Raw genomic sequence first — 16,313 nt, 5'->3', positions numbered from 1 at the left:
ATTATGCATTTACATAGCCGGATTCACTCCTAGAAGACAGGAACCGGATCATACTCTTCTTGGACATGCAAAACCAATTGTGTGCGCCTGTTTTTAAAGGAATTTCTGACTATTTTCAACCCCACCCGACCAAAGAATGGAAACATTTGTCAAAGGAAGGTTCCTGAAGCTAATCAAGGCCTCTTCGGCAACCCAAAACTGCTCCTTATTTGTTTTCATGTTATGGTTGGTGCTCCATAAATGCACATGAAATGAAGAAAGCATGCCTTAGGAGCAGCTCCCTACTCTTGTAGACACGGCGTTGCTATGAGTGATGTGTTTCCCACCTCGGCCTCGGTTACTCTTGATCATATCAAGGTCTTCTTTTTTAATAGCATCTTATCATTTCCATTTCTTTAGTTAAGTGTTTACTGCTTTACTGTTTTTCTTTTTCAGTAGAATCTAAACTCCTCAGAAGTTGAGACCTATGTGCCTTACTCGCTATAGTATCTTCAGCATCTGGAAGACAGTAGGTGCTAAATATATGTGTGCTGCATGGTTGAATATGTAAACGTGCATCTATATTATCAACAACTGAGATTCTTAGGTGTTTTTTTTTCCCTCCCCCTAGTGCTTTCTCCTTTATTCAAACAACAGCAAGGTCGTATATACTTGTTTTCAAACAATCCAAAAGGATAGTTGAGAAGGGCTCCTCAGTTAACCAATTCTTGATGGTGATTGAGGGACTGACATTTTTGGTTTTTTCACTTTTCATTTCTGTCCTGAATCACTCTTGATTCTAATGCACACTATACATTTACAGGTGCTTCTGTAGCAGGTGCTGGAAGAGCTCCTGGTGTGATACCATAAAGCCTCTTTTCCACCAAGATTACAAGGTTTTTTTCACTCAGATTTCCCTTGCTTGGGATAAATCTTATAAACAATTAAATCTGCCTTTCTGATCCTGGTGCCCAGAGCATTTGAAGAGCTATCAAAGGGACACTGCCGGTGTCTTATATACTACAGTAAGCCCTTGATAGTAGCCATTAATGGGTTGTATGATGGGGAAAGTCGTCTAAAGATAAAAATAGGTAGGCTGGCAGGAATCAACTCAATCGACTTAATTTCACACATGTACAGCCACTGATACATCCGCAATGAGATTAGGCAATGCCTTTGTTGTTGACAAACTTATTAAAACTTTTCTAAAATAACGAATCTCTGGAGTTTGTGCCACCAAGTAGAAGAAAGAAGAACAAATATTAGTTGATCGTAAAGGAGCCCTCGTGTTTAAAAAAGCTCACCTATGGAGAGGACAAATGGCAGGTAGAAGTGTGTCCAGAAGAAGGATTTACTATTTTAAAATAGTTGGAGGTATAGATAAGCAGAACAGTCTGAAAGCTGTTGTCAGACCCTTTCTCTTTTCTGCCTTCACAGCTGTCTTATATTTGTCACAGACTCTCTATTAAACCGTAATATATTTTTCCTGCACAATGTTTAGGCTTTAGCAAATCACTTGGAGCATTTCTTTGAAATGAGCAAGGCCCACTTAGGCAGGAAGCTCTGTATAAAAATAGCTCTGTTAGATACCACCTGTGATTCCAATGATATGTCAAAACCAAGATGCAGAGAGACCAACGTCAAAAGCACCCTGTGACCACAAGCAGAATATACTCCTGCTTCTAGTCAAAACAAAAGGTCGGGAGAGCCCATGGTAGGTGAATCCATCAGATTTCTGGGAACTGATGTCTTATCGCAAGTTTGTTTGTGCAGGAGATGGAAACAAAAGACAGGACCTATTGGGCATATTTAAGATGCATTCCCAAATGCAGTTCTCAGAATTCTGTTCAAGGAGAGAATGATTATATGGAACCAGGATGCATGGGGGACGGGGAAAGACAAGGGTTGAGGCTGAGAACACTTCCATCTTGTCACAAGTGGGCAGGTGCACATCCAAGAGTTCACAGGCATTTCTGCACTGATACTGTGAAATGTGTGCTTTTCTCTGATATAGTAAAAGGAAAAGTAGGTCCTGAAAAGTATAGTAATTTTAGTGTTTTAATACTGGAATGATTGAATAGGGTGTATTTGTGAATTTAATCCTAAGTATTTGTTGCATGCCCCCTCATTAAGCCAAAGGAAATTGCAAGCAGATACAGCAGGGGTATAGGGAAAAATTTCTTCCATTTGTGACAGGCCTGCTTTTACCAATGCCTGAATTCCGAGTTAGCCGAGATTATCTCTGTGTCTAATGGGAAAGGTACTGTGAATTCTGAATGTTGCATTATCTTGCTTTATAACTGTTGCCTAATAACAGAAAGAAGGCTTTGGGCCATAATTAATAGCCATTCTTACAGATCTTTTAACTCTGCAATCTCCAAGGAGCTTACTTTCCGTTAACATTTCCAGAAATAGCTTACTTTACATTATTAAAGTGCTGCAAGAGATAGTTTCCAAATTATTCTTAAGCTAATTATTAAAAAGGTGATTACTCAAAAAGCTTTCCCCACTTTAAATTATACCTTTAAGTGCCTTGTAGTAAATATGAAGATAGAACCATAGCCACTGGAAGAATCTCTGCTTGTGATATAACCAATTCCATTAACTCAATCTCTAGTGCACTCTAAAATGTGTTTTCATTACAAGTTATGGTGCTAAATACCAGGGGAAAAGATATGCAAATCAGCAATATTAACTATGCCAGTAAAGACGAGCCAAACTAACCTAATGAAGGGGGTATAGCTACTATAAAACTATGTTTTGCTTTTTTTTAAAGGTTAATTAAGCTGCCTAATTATCCCAGACTGAGAGCATATTATTCTCTTGGAAAAGCAAGCATAATTAACTTAGAGAGTCTTCCCCCACAAGCAAACACAAGTAAATAGAAAAACTCCAATCCAAAGTGCTTTGCTTCCACTTGGTTTGAAATCCAAAAGGTGGCTTGATGTTCATGTAAATAGCAGATGTACATGCACAAACACACACACACTCACACGCACCCATCTATCGTGATACGGAAGAGCTAATGGTAAATAAGTATCTATAACTTATAACCTGTATAAAATATGCTTCTCAAGAAGATGAAATGGAAAGTATTCTTAGGGAAGATTGTTATTAGATATTTGCTGCTTTGGGCTGCCTAGCAGTAATCCCCTTTTCTGTTGGTAATGTTGAATTTTCCTTCTGGAAAATTACCTGTTGCACCTACAGTGCAATTCAACCTCTCTCTTGCCCAATCTTATATCCCTCACTCCCTCACAGGTAATATTCCTTAGCAAACTATCCAGTAAACCATCTGCACATAGATGTTCATTTCAAAGCCTCCGAGAAGACTTTCCCAGGGGAGCCGATATATGGCATTGCTGCCAGGATGGGTCCTGGGAAACAGAAACTAAAATGGGGTTTTGGGAGTTATAGAGCTTTCCTGCTGGCTGGTAATGAGGGTAACATCACTGGGGGTTGGGATGGAACTAGTAGTCTCTCTGTTTGTTGTCATGAGATGACTGTTAAAACCTTCACTGCGGGTGAGCCAGGATAGAATGCAGGCAGAAGCAAACGTACTGGTGTCCATGGTAAATGTAAGGTCGGTACAGCATCACAGGTGTTTGAGGATTTCTGAGAGATAGCAATTATAAACAATGAAATTTGATGATTGTTGCTGGGGCTCTTGATGAACCTGAGAAAGACAAGAAAAAGCTGATGGTAACTACTAATTTAAGACAAAGAATGAAAGATAGAAGACCTCCTTGGCAGCATATAAAAAAATGCACCACTCCTGTAGCCAGGTGGCAGAAAAGCCTGAGGATCAGGCTCAAGAATTAACTATAATTACAGTGGAGCTCCAATGAGGGTTGAAATTCCTTTCATTCATAGTAACTGAAATTGACACATTCTGAGTGTAGGTTTACCCTTCTGACTGCAGGGTCTAGTAGCTCCAATACATGATGATTTAAAAAATAATGTTTGATCTACTGATTCAGGATCCTCCTCAACATTTCATGAGACCAAAGGTCTGACTTTACAGCAGAGGAGGTGAGGCAGGGACGCCTTGGTGGCTCAGTCAATTAAGCATTTGCCTTCGGCTCAGGTCATGATCCTAGGGTCCTGAGATCTAGTCCTGCATCAGTCTCCCTGCTCAGAGGGGAGCCTACTTCTCCCTCTGCCTGACACTTCTTTTGCTTCCTCCCTCTCTCTCTCTCTCTCTCACAAATAAATAAAATTTTTTAAAAAGGGGGGGTGAAACAGTTGACATGAAATCATAGGATCCGTCTATCTTATACCACACCACCGAGAAACTGCAGGCATAATAGAGCCATGGGACAACCCTCTGAAGACACAACTGAGGTGCTGGCTTGAAAATGATACACTCAAAGATGTGTACCACCCTCCAAGACCTCGTATACGCCCTACATCCATGGTATGGTTCTGTGCTCCAATTGGCAGAATATATAAGTCTGAGAACTAAGGAGTAAAAGTAGGAGCAAATCTACTTCCTTTCACTTCCAGTGAGCCACTTGAGGAGGTTTTCTCTCTCATCCACACAAATGTAGCTCTTGAGTCTAGAAGATCTGATTCCCACAGGGAGGATGCTTCTACCAGGAGATGCAGTGAGAGTCCCATTCAACAGTAAGCTCTGGCTGCTGCCCTATCACTTCAGGTTCCTTGTGCTGAGAGACCAGATTGCAAGGAAAGTTCATTATGCTAAAGGAATAATTGACCCTGATCTTCAGGAGGATGTTGGACTATTGTTACACAATGGAGGTAGGAGGAAGTATGCCGGAAACCTAGCCGATCCACTGGAGTTTTTAATGATCTCCTGTCCAACTGTAACGCTAAATGGGCAAGAGAAGCATTCATGGCCTGTGAAGAACATAGTAATCATGGCTCAGAACCCTCAGGGATGAGTGTCTGGGTCACCTTATCAGGGAGGCCATGATAGAGGAGGTTCTAGAAGAGAACAAGGGGGGTCACAATGGACCATGCAGGAGGAAGATGAAGAGCGTTAGTTGTAGCCCCAAGCACCATCGTAGCCATGGGGGCTGTAATTTGTGCCATCAATGTTACCCTCAGAAATTTCCCCACAAAAGGAGATCAACCAGAATCCTAGAGAAGCTGTTCCCAGATAGGCTGAACTTACATACAGCAAATGGATCCAAGCAGTGGAGGTGGACTGTAGTTGTTGCTGGGGTGTAGCACCAGGATACCCTCATTAAGACTGAGTTACACTTTCTCCCAGCTGCCAAGGTACATTTCCTAATGTCAGCTGAAGTGTGAATTCTCTAGGAATTACTCTCGGCAAGTGAGAGCTTGCTCATTCAAGGTTATGCCCCATCTCAAGTATAGACTTCACCCAACAACTACTTACTGTTGGGGTATAGTTATTGTAGGGTTCACTCCGGCTTCAGAGTGCCATCAACAATCACAGGACCATGCGAAGCAAGAACACCTTTCTGACATTTACACATTTCATTCAACATGGTACTCTCCAAGTGAGGACTCCTTCTAAGGTATATGAGCTATCATAAAATAAATTTGATTTTCCCATATTTAATCAAAGGATCTGCCACAGGATACATACCTTTAAGTGGGCTTCCATGTTCTATGAAGAAATATTTATAAGCTATGCCAATATAAGGCTAGAGCAATCTATTTCCCTGGAAGGGGGTTTTATAGAGGCCTTACCTTTATCTGTTTGTATCCATGCAAAGCTTTGGCAATTAAAGAAAAAAGAGGAGGAGAAGGGAGCAGAGGGAGAAGTGAGGGAGAAAAGAGGAAGAGAAGAAGGAAAATTTCAAGATCCTAAATTTAGCAGTATATAAGAAGACTATTCAAAATGACCTGTTCTCATTTGCTATTAATATAGCCCTTTCAACAATCTGTCATACAATCCCTCATACTCCACCCCTACAGTCCTTGGCTTCTTAATAAGTTACAAGGAGTAGATAAACACTGAAGTTAATTCTAATGCCCCAGGTTCTCCATTTATCTACCTCTAATCAGGAGAACTATGTGACTCTTGTCCCTGCCTGTTAGGAGTCTGAAATAGTCTTATTGGTTAAGGGTCACTGCTTTCTAATTGTAAACACGACATTGGCTTTGGGTGCTGGGATGTTTGCAAAGATACAAATGTTAACACAGCTCAATAAGCCTAGAAAAGGATCTGAGGGAAGTCAGAGCAATGGGGTGAACTCTGAGACTTGGTTTCTTCACCTGACAGAAGAGTTGATTCTACTGGGCTTTCTATCTGTTCCTTTCCAGATGGACTTCACTCACCAAGGTGACATGGATCATCCCAGAGAGAGGTGTTCATTCCTCCTAGCCAGGGTGCAAAAGCTCTGTTCCTTTCTAGTTTCTACCTCGAGCCAGCAAGGTGCCGTTCTCAGCATCTTTGCCACCTCTCACATGGACCTGGAAGTATTAACAATTTTCCAAGGTCAACACTCAGCCCCTCTTCTTTCCTCAGCAGAGCGCCATTTTCAATTTGGGAGAATTTTCAACTTCACGTGGAGCAGCTTGCTTTCTGCTTCTTGTCTCCTTCGAGACCACCTCCCTGGCCCTAATTCTTTGCCTCAGTAAACTAGGAACTACATCAGATATTGAACAAATTGCAATGGCCATTTCCACTGCCAGAGGTCGGAAACTTCTCAAGGCCAAATGTTACAGGGGTATTTGAGGCTGAGAAAAAGCAATTTACTTCTCACAACATTTTATCAAGGAGACAAGTAGAGTCACCCTATTAAACAAGTCATCTCTTACATTTCCCCTCATCGAGTAGATTCCCTGAGTGGGGAGAGTGAACAATGCCCTCCTGCTCAAATGAAGTGGACACAGCCTTGCTTTATACCAGCGGTTCCCACACAAATTAAAACACAAATCATGGCCCCACCTCTGAGGTTCTGATGTGCTCCTTGGGGTGGGGCTTAAAGATTTGTGTTTCTAACAGACAACGGGTGATGCTGCCCTTGCTGGCCCAGGGCCCCCACTTTGGGGACTGCTATTCCCTACCATACTGAGTCCCTGCCATGGGGGTTGGGACAGCAGGTGACCCCAACCCAATGGCTCATCAGTAAGTCTGCATGGGATAGAGATTTCGATTTAAATGGACCATAGAGGCGAAAATCAATGAGCCAATTTCCAAAGGAGGCGCTGGTGGCAAAGAAAACCTTCAATTAGCACATCTGCAACAGAGATCTTTGTCTGAATATTTTTTTTCTCCTTTTGGTTTCAATAATCTTATCAGCCAGGCACCGGAAGTCCAGCCAGTGAAAGGCTTGAAATTGTTTTTATTCACCCTGAAAACTAAATGCCGGTTCAGAAGAGAATTCAATTGATTTGCAAACAGTGTTTACTCCTTTCCCTGTCACCCCACAGACAGCCAATTAATGACATTAAAGATTAATTAACGGGAAAGCTTGGCCCTACCTTCCAAAGAGATGATTAAACTGGGACTTCTATGTTTCTTCCCAGAGAGGAAAATAACCCTCAATAATGAAAGGTTCAGAGGCAGCTTTTGTCCTAGGTACAGTGTCCATCCAGGGCTGGGTGAGAAAGGTTGCTTAAAGAGCCAAGTGGGTCGGCTCGAGCTGCAGCTTAGTCCCCCGGGGGGCACCACGCCGCGTGCATCAGCATGTGAGCCAGCAAGTAACTCCACCTTACCAGGTGAGCAGGAGTCATGGCATAGCAGCCCCCCAACCCCACCCCCGCCTCTGTGTGCCTTCCCTCCAGATGGAGCAGCCACAACCCCCACCTGGCTCTCCATTCCTGCCCCTTGCCGGCCCTCAGGATCACATCCATTCCCCTAGAACATCCTCTGAATCTAAAACCATCTTTTCTCACATGACCATGCAGAGGCTGTTCATCCTTCTCTCAAAGAAGCAGGTAGCAAAGGTAAGGTTTGATGATTCTAAAAATGTGTAATTAAACAGAAACGACGCTGAGATCTGAAGAAGGGCACGAACTCACCCGAACACTCTGGAGTGCTACCAGTAGCCCACACTGGAGAGTATTTCCCTGTTCATAGTGTGTCTTTCATGTGCATTTTATCCCATTAAATACTCCCCACAGCGTTGAGAGGTGGCCTTTATTGTGTTTTTTCACACCTGAGGAAACTGAGCCAATGTGGTGTGCAGTGTCTAGAGCAAGGGGGTGTCAAAGCTCCCCCCACCAAGGATGCTGATGTATCCATAGCTGTGGGCTTCTCTCACCGACAAGGCTAAATAAGGGGCTTGGCTCTACCACCCAGAATGACTAAAGCAGTTAGTCATGAAAATCTGACACGGAGAGAAAATATGAAATGACATAACTTCTAACTTTAAGCTGCTAACCAATTAAACAATACACATTATGCAAAGGCTCTTGCATTAGTAATAACACCATATGGTGCAGCTCCAATCTAGGACACTTTTGAGAATGACAGGGGACAAACAGAATGCTGGTCACCTCATGACTAGTAAACTGCTTTAAAAATGAATTCCTATGATTATCAACTTTCAGGTACTAGTCTTATGAGCACAGTTACTGTGGCTACCCTTGAGACACATAATGTAATAGTTAAAATGTATGATGTGTTTAGCCAAGATGGATTCCCTATATACTCTTGCCTAGAAAGGATTCTTCAATGAAAAGCCTTTTTTTTTTTAATTATTGGAAAAAAAAAAGGAAGAGCTATATAATCATAAGGGAAGGAGACAATAACTCCATTTGAAGCACTGAAGAAAATTTTATGGAGGACATGATGTTTAACTATAAAAGACCAGTAAGCAATCTATAGTAAGATAAGGAAAAAGAGCATTTTGAAGCTGAGGGAATTGTTTGCACAAATAATAAAGCAAGGCAATATTATGGAAGTAGAAAATGCCATGTTATGCATGGAGAACAGTGAGTAGTCCTGACTTTAAGGGCAATTTTTATGTTTTTTTAATTTAATTATTTTTCTCTCCAAGAGGAAATGAGCACAGATTCCACAGTAAGTTTATTAACACACAATGTTATCTTATTTAGTGCGGACAAGTCTCCCAAGAGGTTAAATATTTATGAAGTTGCATTTTCTTTCAGATAAAAGATAAAATCTGCTTTAAGTTATATTCAATATAAGAATTATAATGCTGATTAAAAAGACTCTTGGTTACCATGCTGGATAACATTTGATATAATTATTGCCAAAGTTCCCGAGTCAGCAGAAGACCCTGCAAATAAGTAAAAGCCTAGAATTGGAAATGGCTCGGACGTGATAACAACAGATCTGGGAACAATGAAAGAGCGAATATATCTATTCAAATCAACAGATCACAATGCCTTTCTTGTGCAGTTAAGTGTTAAAGTTGCCATATTTAATTCCCTGCTCAAGTTCATGGGCCCGTAGATAGTCATGATGAGATAAGCAGCCTGGGTTTCAATGCCTTTGTGATTACCTGATGTTAAGAAAGCATCCCAGAAGTGCTGACCTCACAGGAGCAAAGAAGAACTTAGGAGAATCTTGTTCACTTAATACATTCACTTAATGCATAGTGAACGAATACAGAAATTAATGAATCAAACACAGGCAGAAGGAGATCGTAGATTGTGAGGCTCTGAGTAGCAGGAAGAGTGGAGATTATCACTGTAAAAGTAAGAGCAGAAATAATTCAATTTTGCAATAGCAAGAAGAGCAGAGAAACCATATACTACTCATTCATTCAACAAATTTTTCTTGTACACACTATGTGCCAAGAGGTTCCCGGGATCTAACAATAAATAAAGCTCCTGCCCTCTTGGAAAAAGACAATAAAAATACATACATCAATCAATTTCAGCAGCGATAAATACTATGAGGAAAAACAGCAGGCTAGGAGTACAGACTGGCAGCCGTGCTAATTTAGATGAGAGAAAGTGTCTCTTATATTTCAATCATTTTCCAGTTTACAAAGCACTTCCATAGACTTGGTTATTTTATTTAACTCTGACATCAGTCTGTAATTTAGATATGATTCCCACTTTTGCAGATGGCAGGACCTAAAGAAATTGACTGAATCGCCCCACAAAGCGTGGTCATAGATAAGAAAGGTAACATTTGTTGTTCACCTGGGTATCAAACACCTGTCAAATGTAATCTTCTGTAGTCCTCTTATGATGTTTGGTGTTTCTGCTTCTCTTAAAAATCCCTACTGTAGCTTTGAAGTTGTTGCCCAAGGTAAAAAGTCAGTGAATGGCAGGCAGTCAAGCGCAGTGTGGTGGAATCCAAATCCTGTTCCCATCCTACTGCATGGGGCTTTCTTCCTCATGGGTCAGGATCTTTAAAAAAAATTAAAAAATATATATATATATATATACACATATATATATGCAGGTTGTTATATATATATATATATATATATATATATATATATATATATATATGCAGGTTGCCTATTCCTTCCCCAGTGGTGAAGAAGAATAGTATAAGTAGGTGGTTGGGGAGCAGAATAGAGCAGTGCTATATATTTGTAAATTCTTTATAACATGATAATCACCTTATTTTCATATTCTTCCTTTGTTGAGAACTACTAAATATTCACTAAAAGAATCAGGTTAGAGTCTAAATTCCCAGTACTACAAGCGTTTACATTTACCCCAGTCTGGTTTCTATAATATAAATGATAAAGAGGTTTGTTTTTCTTGCTAAGTTCTATAATATTGGTGTCTCTTTCCTAATCACCATGGGTTCTTTGTATCTGTCTTCTTCATTGAAAGTCCATTCCTACTGAAATAACTTTCCTGTCCTTCCTCTAAAAAAAAGATTTTATTTATTTATTTGGGGCTGGGGGAGAGAAAGCTAACGAGGGGAGAAGAGGGGGAGGGAGAGGGACAAGCAGACTCTGTGCTGAGCATGGAGCCTGACCCAGGGCTTGATCCCAGGACCCTGAGATCGTGACCTGAGCAGAAGCCAAGAATCAGAAGCTCAACCAACTGAGCCACCCAGGCACCCCATCCTTCCTTTCTATAGGAAGGCATGATGCGGGTGGGGGAGAAAGTGGCGAGTAGGGGAAGACAACACACAAAAGAAAACCAAGTTTCCCAGCTACTCAGAATGAGTTGACACATCTGAATTACAAAATAAACCAGATATACAAGATAACATGTCTAACAGAAACCACCAATGAAAATGAACAAATTCAAAGTGACACCAATGTTGTAAAACCATCTGCCAAAGAGTTTAAAATAAGTTAATTTTCGTTTGCTCCCAGAGACAAATGAAGGGATAGTATCCATTAGCAAACAAATTACTAAACAAACACAGATTTTAAAAAGATTATATAAAGTCACTATCAATCTTTGAATAAAAGATATAGTAATTAAACTAAAAACCAAAACCAAAAACAAACAAAACAAGAACACCTCCATAGACAGCTACTAAAAAGGCCATAATCGTGTCCAAAAGAACTCTTGTTCTGTTGTTGCCAAAGTGCTTCTGACAACTGCTAAATGTATCATTCAGCATGAGCCTTTGCTCTTTAAGGCCTACAAACTGAGGAGACAACCTAACGGGAGAGTAAAAACCACAAGCAAACTGACAATTGAAGGAGAAAACCCAAATCATCAGTAAATACTTAAAAACTTGCTTAATCTCACTCTTCCAGAGGAAATGCAATTTGAAACACTAACAGGACCTTGTTTCCCACAAATCAGAGCAGAAAAATTAAAACATCTAACAGAAACAGGTATTGGTGAAAATGTGACACTGGCAAGTTAGTGTCTTAGCAAGCTGATGGAGTGTCTATACGAGGCTGATGGAGCACAAATTGGTGCATCTGTTTGGAGAGCACTTGGAAATATCTAGAAAAATTGAAGGTCCAGATACTTTTCAATCCAACATTTCCATTTCTAGATATCTACCCTGGAAAAAGCTCATGTAAACATAAGGAGAATTTTCAATACGGCATCAGTTATAATAACAAGCAAAAGTTTAAAGCACAGCAATTAGTTATTAGAGAGAAAAAAGATAAACAATAAATCAATGCTATGCTATGTTTATTCATTACAGTATATATAGAAGTTAAAATTTAAATGAATCAAAGTTTCGTATATCAGCATGGATATGTCTCAAAACATTATATGGAAATGAGCTAACAAGTCACAAAAGGATATGCCCCACATGATCCCACTTATAAAAATTTAAAAGCATACAAAATAATATGATATGTCTTTATGGATACGTACGTGAGCGGTAAAAATATCAACACCTATTTGAAGGAAGTTCAGGATCATGGATACCTCTGGAAAGAAGGAGTAAAAAATAGGTTTAATATGGAAACATGAGATTTTAAGTGTCTCTGTGATTATTTTATTTCTTCAAAACAACTGGTGGGAGACAAATAGAATAATGGAAGAAAAGAGAGTTCCGCCAAACCAGCACAGCTTTAGGTGGTCACCGGACTCAGTACAGAGGAGACGTTTCAGTGCTATGGGAGTAGGGTGGTCTTTTCTCTACAAGATACGTACTGCATGAATTGATAGCCATATGGGACCAAGTGAATCTTGAACTCCATGTGATACTAGAAACAATATCAACTCTAGATATATTATAGGCCTAAAGGTAAAACAAAAATAATAGAACTTTAAGAGGAAGACATAGGAAATATGCTTATGACCATATGGTAGGCTAATATTCCTAAATATGATATCAAAAAAAACTCTAATCATAGAAAAAATGACACACTGGACTAAGAATTTATGTTTATAACACTCTATCACGAGAGTGAAAAGGCAAGCCCCAGAAACACTACTGGAATGTACCCATTTGCATATATCAAAATGCACGTGTGTATATACAAAGGACTCCTATCCAGAAAATAAAAAGAACTACAATAAAACAATTTTTTAAAAGACAGATGACCTCACAGAAGAAAAAGGGGGAGGACAATGAAACTTAACAGGAGATTCACAAAAGAAAATATCCAAGTGCCAAAAAAAAAAAAATAAAAGTAAAAAGGACTCATGTTTATTAATCATCAGGGAAACACCAACTAAAACCACAAGGCAATAGTATTTCACACACACCCAAATGGCTACAACAAAATAGAGACCATACCAAGTGCTGCCAATGTTGTGAGGGGGGCAGGAACTTTCATACACTGCTGATGAGAATGCAAATCAGTTCACTTTGGAAACTCTTTAGTAGGACTGATTCAAGCTAACTCCTCCAGGACCTAAGAATTCCACTCCTAGGTATATCCTTAGCCATTCACTGAAAGACACGTCCAGGAATATTCACAGCTACTTTATTCACGACAGCCCCAGTGGAAGCAACCCAGATATGCATCTACAGCAGGATATTAGATAAACCTTACATATCTATGCAGTTGCGTTCCATATGGCAATGAGAAGGTGCTACACACAACCCCACAAGGACACACCGAGACAGAGATGAATCTCACAAACATAATGAGCAGGAGAAGTCACATAGAAAACAGTTCCTACTCTACGAGTCTAATTATACCAAGTTCAAACACTGGGAAAACTAAGCTTTTGTGCCACAAGTCAGTCCAGGATGTAGTCAGGAAGCTGTTGGGAGGGGAAGGGCCCCAGCGAGTGCTACACTGGTCCTACGAAAGCTCTCTCTTGGTCTGGGTGTGGATTACACGGATGAGTTCACTTTGTGAAAATTTAACAAGTTGATTCCATGTCAAAAAGTTTTCAAAGTCTTCAGAAAAGCAAAGACAAGGGTAAAGCTTGTGGAAACAAAAGAAGGAATGCAGGCTGGATCCCATGAGGACTGAAGCAAAGAGAAAGGGCCAGCAGCCTTGGGAAAAGGGCAGGAAACTTCTACTTTTCTCCTAGGCGCCTTCATCCAAGCCATGAGGATGCTGGCTCTAGCTCTTGGAGTGCCCAGCAGACGGAAAGAACACTTTAAGTTCATCATGAGAACTAAAAGATTTTAAGGTGCATGTGTCTCTAAAGTACACTCGATCTTTTTATTTGATTCAGGCAAAGTCTATACAGTGGAAGCTCTTAGCAGGCTCTTCACCAAGGCCTGTGATTTTTTTCTATTGATATTGAAATGTGGCCTTGGCTCCGTTTAGCTCTTAAAGGAGATGTTTTAAATTGTTCAGGGGCAAAATGGAAAACTCTCCAGGTTGAGTTGTTAAAGCTCTGTTTGGGATGAACCAGAGAAGCCTATTCTCTGTGCAGTTCTCCGAAGCTGATCCTCTGCCACGTGGTTCTGTTTGTATGTCGGTTTAAGCAAAGCACTAAATCCAAAGTTCTTTCTGCAACTTCTTTGCTCTCTTTGCAAAGGATCCTGAAACAATCTACTGGACCCCCAGGTCCACTGCAAGGGATTTGAAAAACCATAGCGTAGATCAACCACAAGTCTTTTACAGATTCAGACACTTACTTGCTATTACACCAAACACCTACTGGATGGCTCCTGTGCTGGATTATCTCCCACGGGCCTGGCTGAGGAGAGATTTGGGTAGAAAACTCCGTGGCATACAGGAAGGGGGCCACAGCACCCTTCCCAGAAGGGTTGTTTCCGGTACCACTGCCTTACCTCTCCTCCACGCCTCTGAAATTTAGGGTACCTTCTTAAGTAACTTAAAATTATTAAGCACAAAGGAAAGTTCAGGAAAAGACTCCTCATCTAGTTGCCGAAATGACAAAGATTTGGACAAGATAGGAGTAAGATGTGGCAGGGAGGATTTTTTTTCTTCTTTCACAACTGGGAGAAGGTGAAAAAAACAAAAACTGTTTTTCTACCATTCCTCACTTCCAAAATACAGGTCAGATCTGCATGATTGGCACCAGGAAAAAAAATCAAAGAGACATATGGTCCTTTCAAAGGAAAGATAAATAGGAAGGCCATCATATTAAATGTTCGCTCTCTTAGACTTACCTTTCTCCAAACAAGACAAATGTGGTTTCCAATCAACAGCCAAGTTCCTGCAAGGCAGTCTCACGTGTTATACTAGATAATTAGAATGTCAGAGATGCTCTGGGCAGAAAGGACATTGTCACCTTGGAGGACCTTCCTATCACAGAACATTCTCTCCATAGTACACTGGACAAGTGATCGTGCCATTGTTGAACAAAATTTCTTTCACAGAAGTTCTCTATTAAATTAAGCCAAAATGTCTCTCCCTGTAATTTTTGTCCTCATTCTGAAATTTTGCCTTTGGGAGAAGCATATTACAAGTGTAATTCCTATTTACTTTGACAGTTCTTTAAGGATTTAAAAACCACAAGTGTATTACTTACCCCTAGCCGTCTCTTGTCAAAATTAGAACCTGATCCCTATGATTATGTTTCACTTGCCAGTCAGTATAATCTTTTATCAATGACCAGTTAAGTGATAAGACCTAACTTTTATTTTTGGATTATAAAATTAGTAAATGTTCACTGTAAAAATAATCTTAAAATCCACATAAACATGAAGACATAATAAAAATCACCAGTAACTCTATTACTCTAAAAAAGCTACTATTTTGTTATGTATTTCTTTGAACGAGTTTCTATGCATATTTGAGAGTAGAACCTGCCTATTTTAAAATAGGCCCATATCATACATGTTGTCTCCAACCTTAAAAGTTCACTTATTACATAATGAACATTTTTTTCTTATCAAAAGTAGTACATTGGATAGACTTCAGTTCTGGGAAAAGATGACATAAGGCTCAGTTTTCCTTGTTCTCAGTTCATCTTAATACCCTGGAAATTATTCAGCAGACAATGATAAAAGGACTTTGAAAACTGGAAAGAAGAAGGTGGACTGGCTTGCAGTCCTAAGAATGAGGAACAAAAAGGTGGTGAGTTCACTGGGTTATAGTCTTGTCTCCCAAATACCCCAGTGTGGGCTCTGAAAGACCACAACTGAGAACCACACAGACAAAGAGAAAAACAAACAAACTGGTAAAGAGAAGCCCTTCTCCATCTCTCTCTAAACCAGCAAGTGGGTCTGACCCATGTGAACCAGAGCGGAGAATCCCAGGCCATCCCAATTCCCCCCCACAACGAGGCACTGGCGAGCAGATGACAGCAGCATCAGCATAGAAGCCTGTGTCTCCCTGATCTCCACCCAGTGACATCGGACACTCAGATCCAGTGGTTTCTGCCCTCCCCCCCCACCACACACACATAGAAGGTGGCCCAGTGACTCGGGTAATTCAGGTAAATGCCTTTCCCCCCCTGCACATGTCCCCAGCTGGGATTGAATTAGAAGACCCATCAGTGCCAGGAAAAGAAGGAGGAGGAGGAGAGGAGGGGGGAGGAGTGAGAAGAAGGGGAAAGTGGGAGGGGGGAGGAGGAATGAGAAGCAGGGGAAAGTGGGAGGGGGGAGGAGGAATGAGAAGCAGGGGAAAGTGGGAGGGGGGAGGAGGCGTGAG

Source organism: Callorhinus ursinus, unplaced genomic scaffold (assembly GCF_003265705.2).
Source record: "Callorhinus ursinus isolate GAN/ISIS: 27379988/994484 unplaced genomic scaffold, GSC_fseal_2.0 scaffold45, whole genome shotgun sequence".
In the NCBI taxonomy this organism is placed as follows: domain Eukaryota; kingdom Metazoa; phylum Chordata; class Mammalia; order Carnivora; family Otariidae; genus Callorhinus; species Callorhinus ursinus.
Note: the sequence above shows the minus strand (reverse complement) of the source record.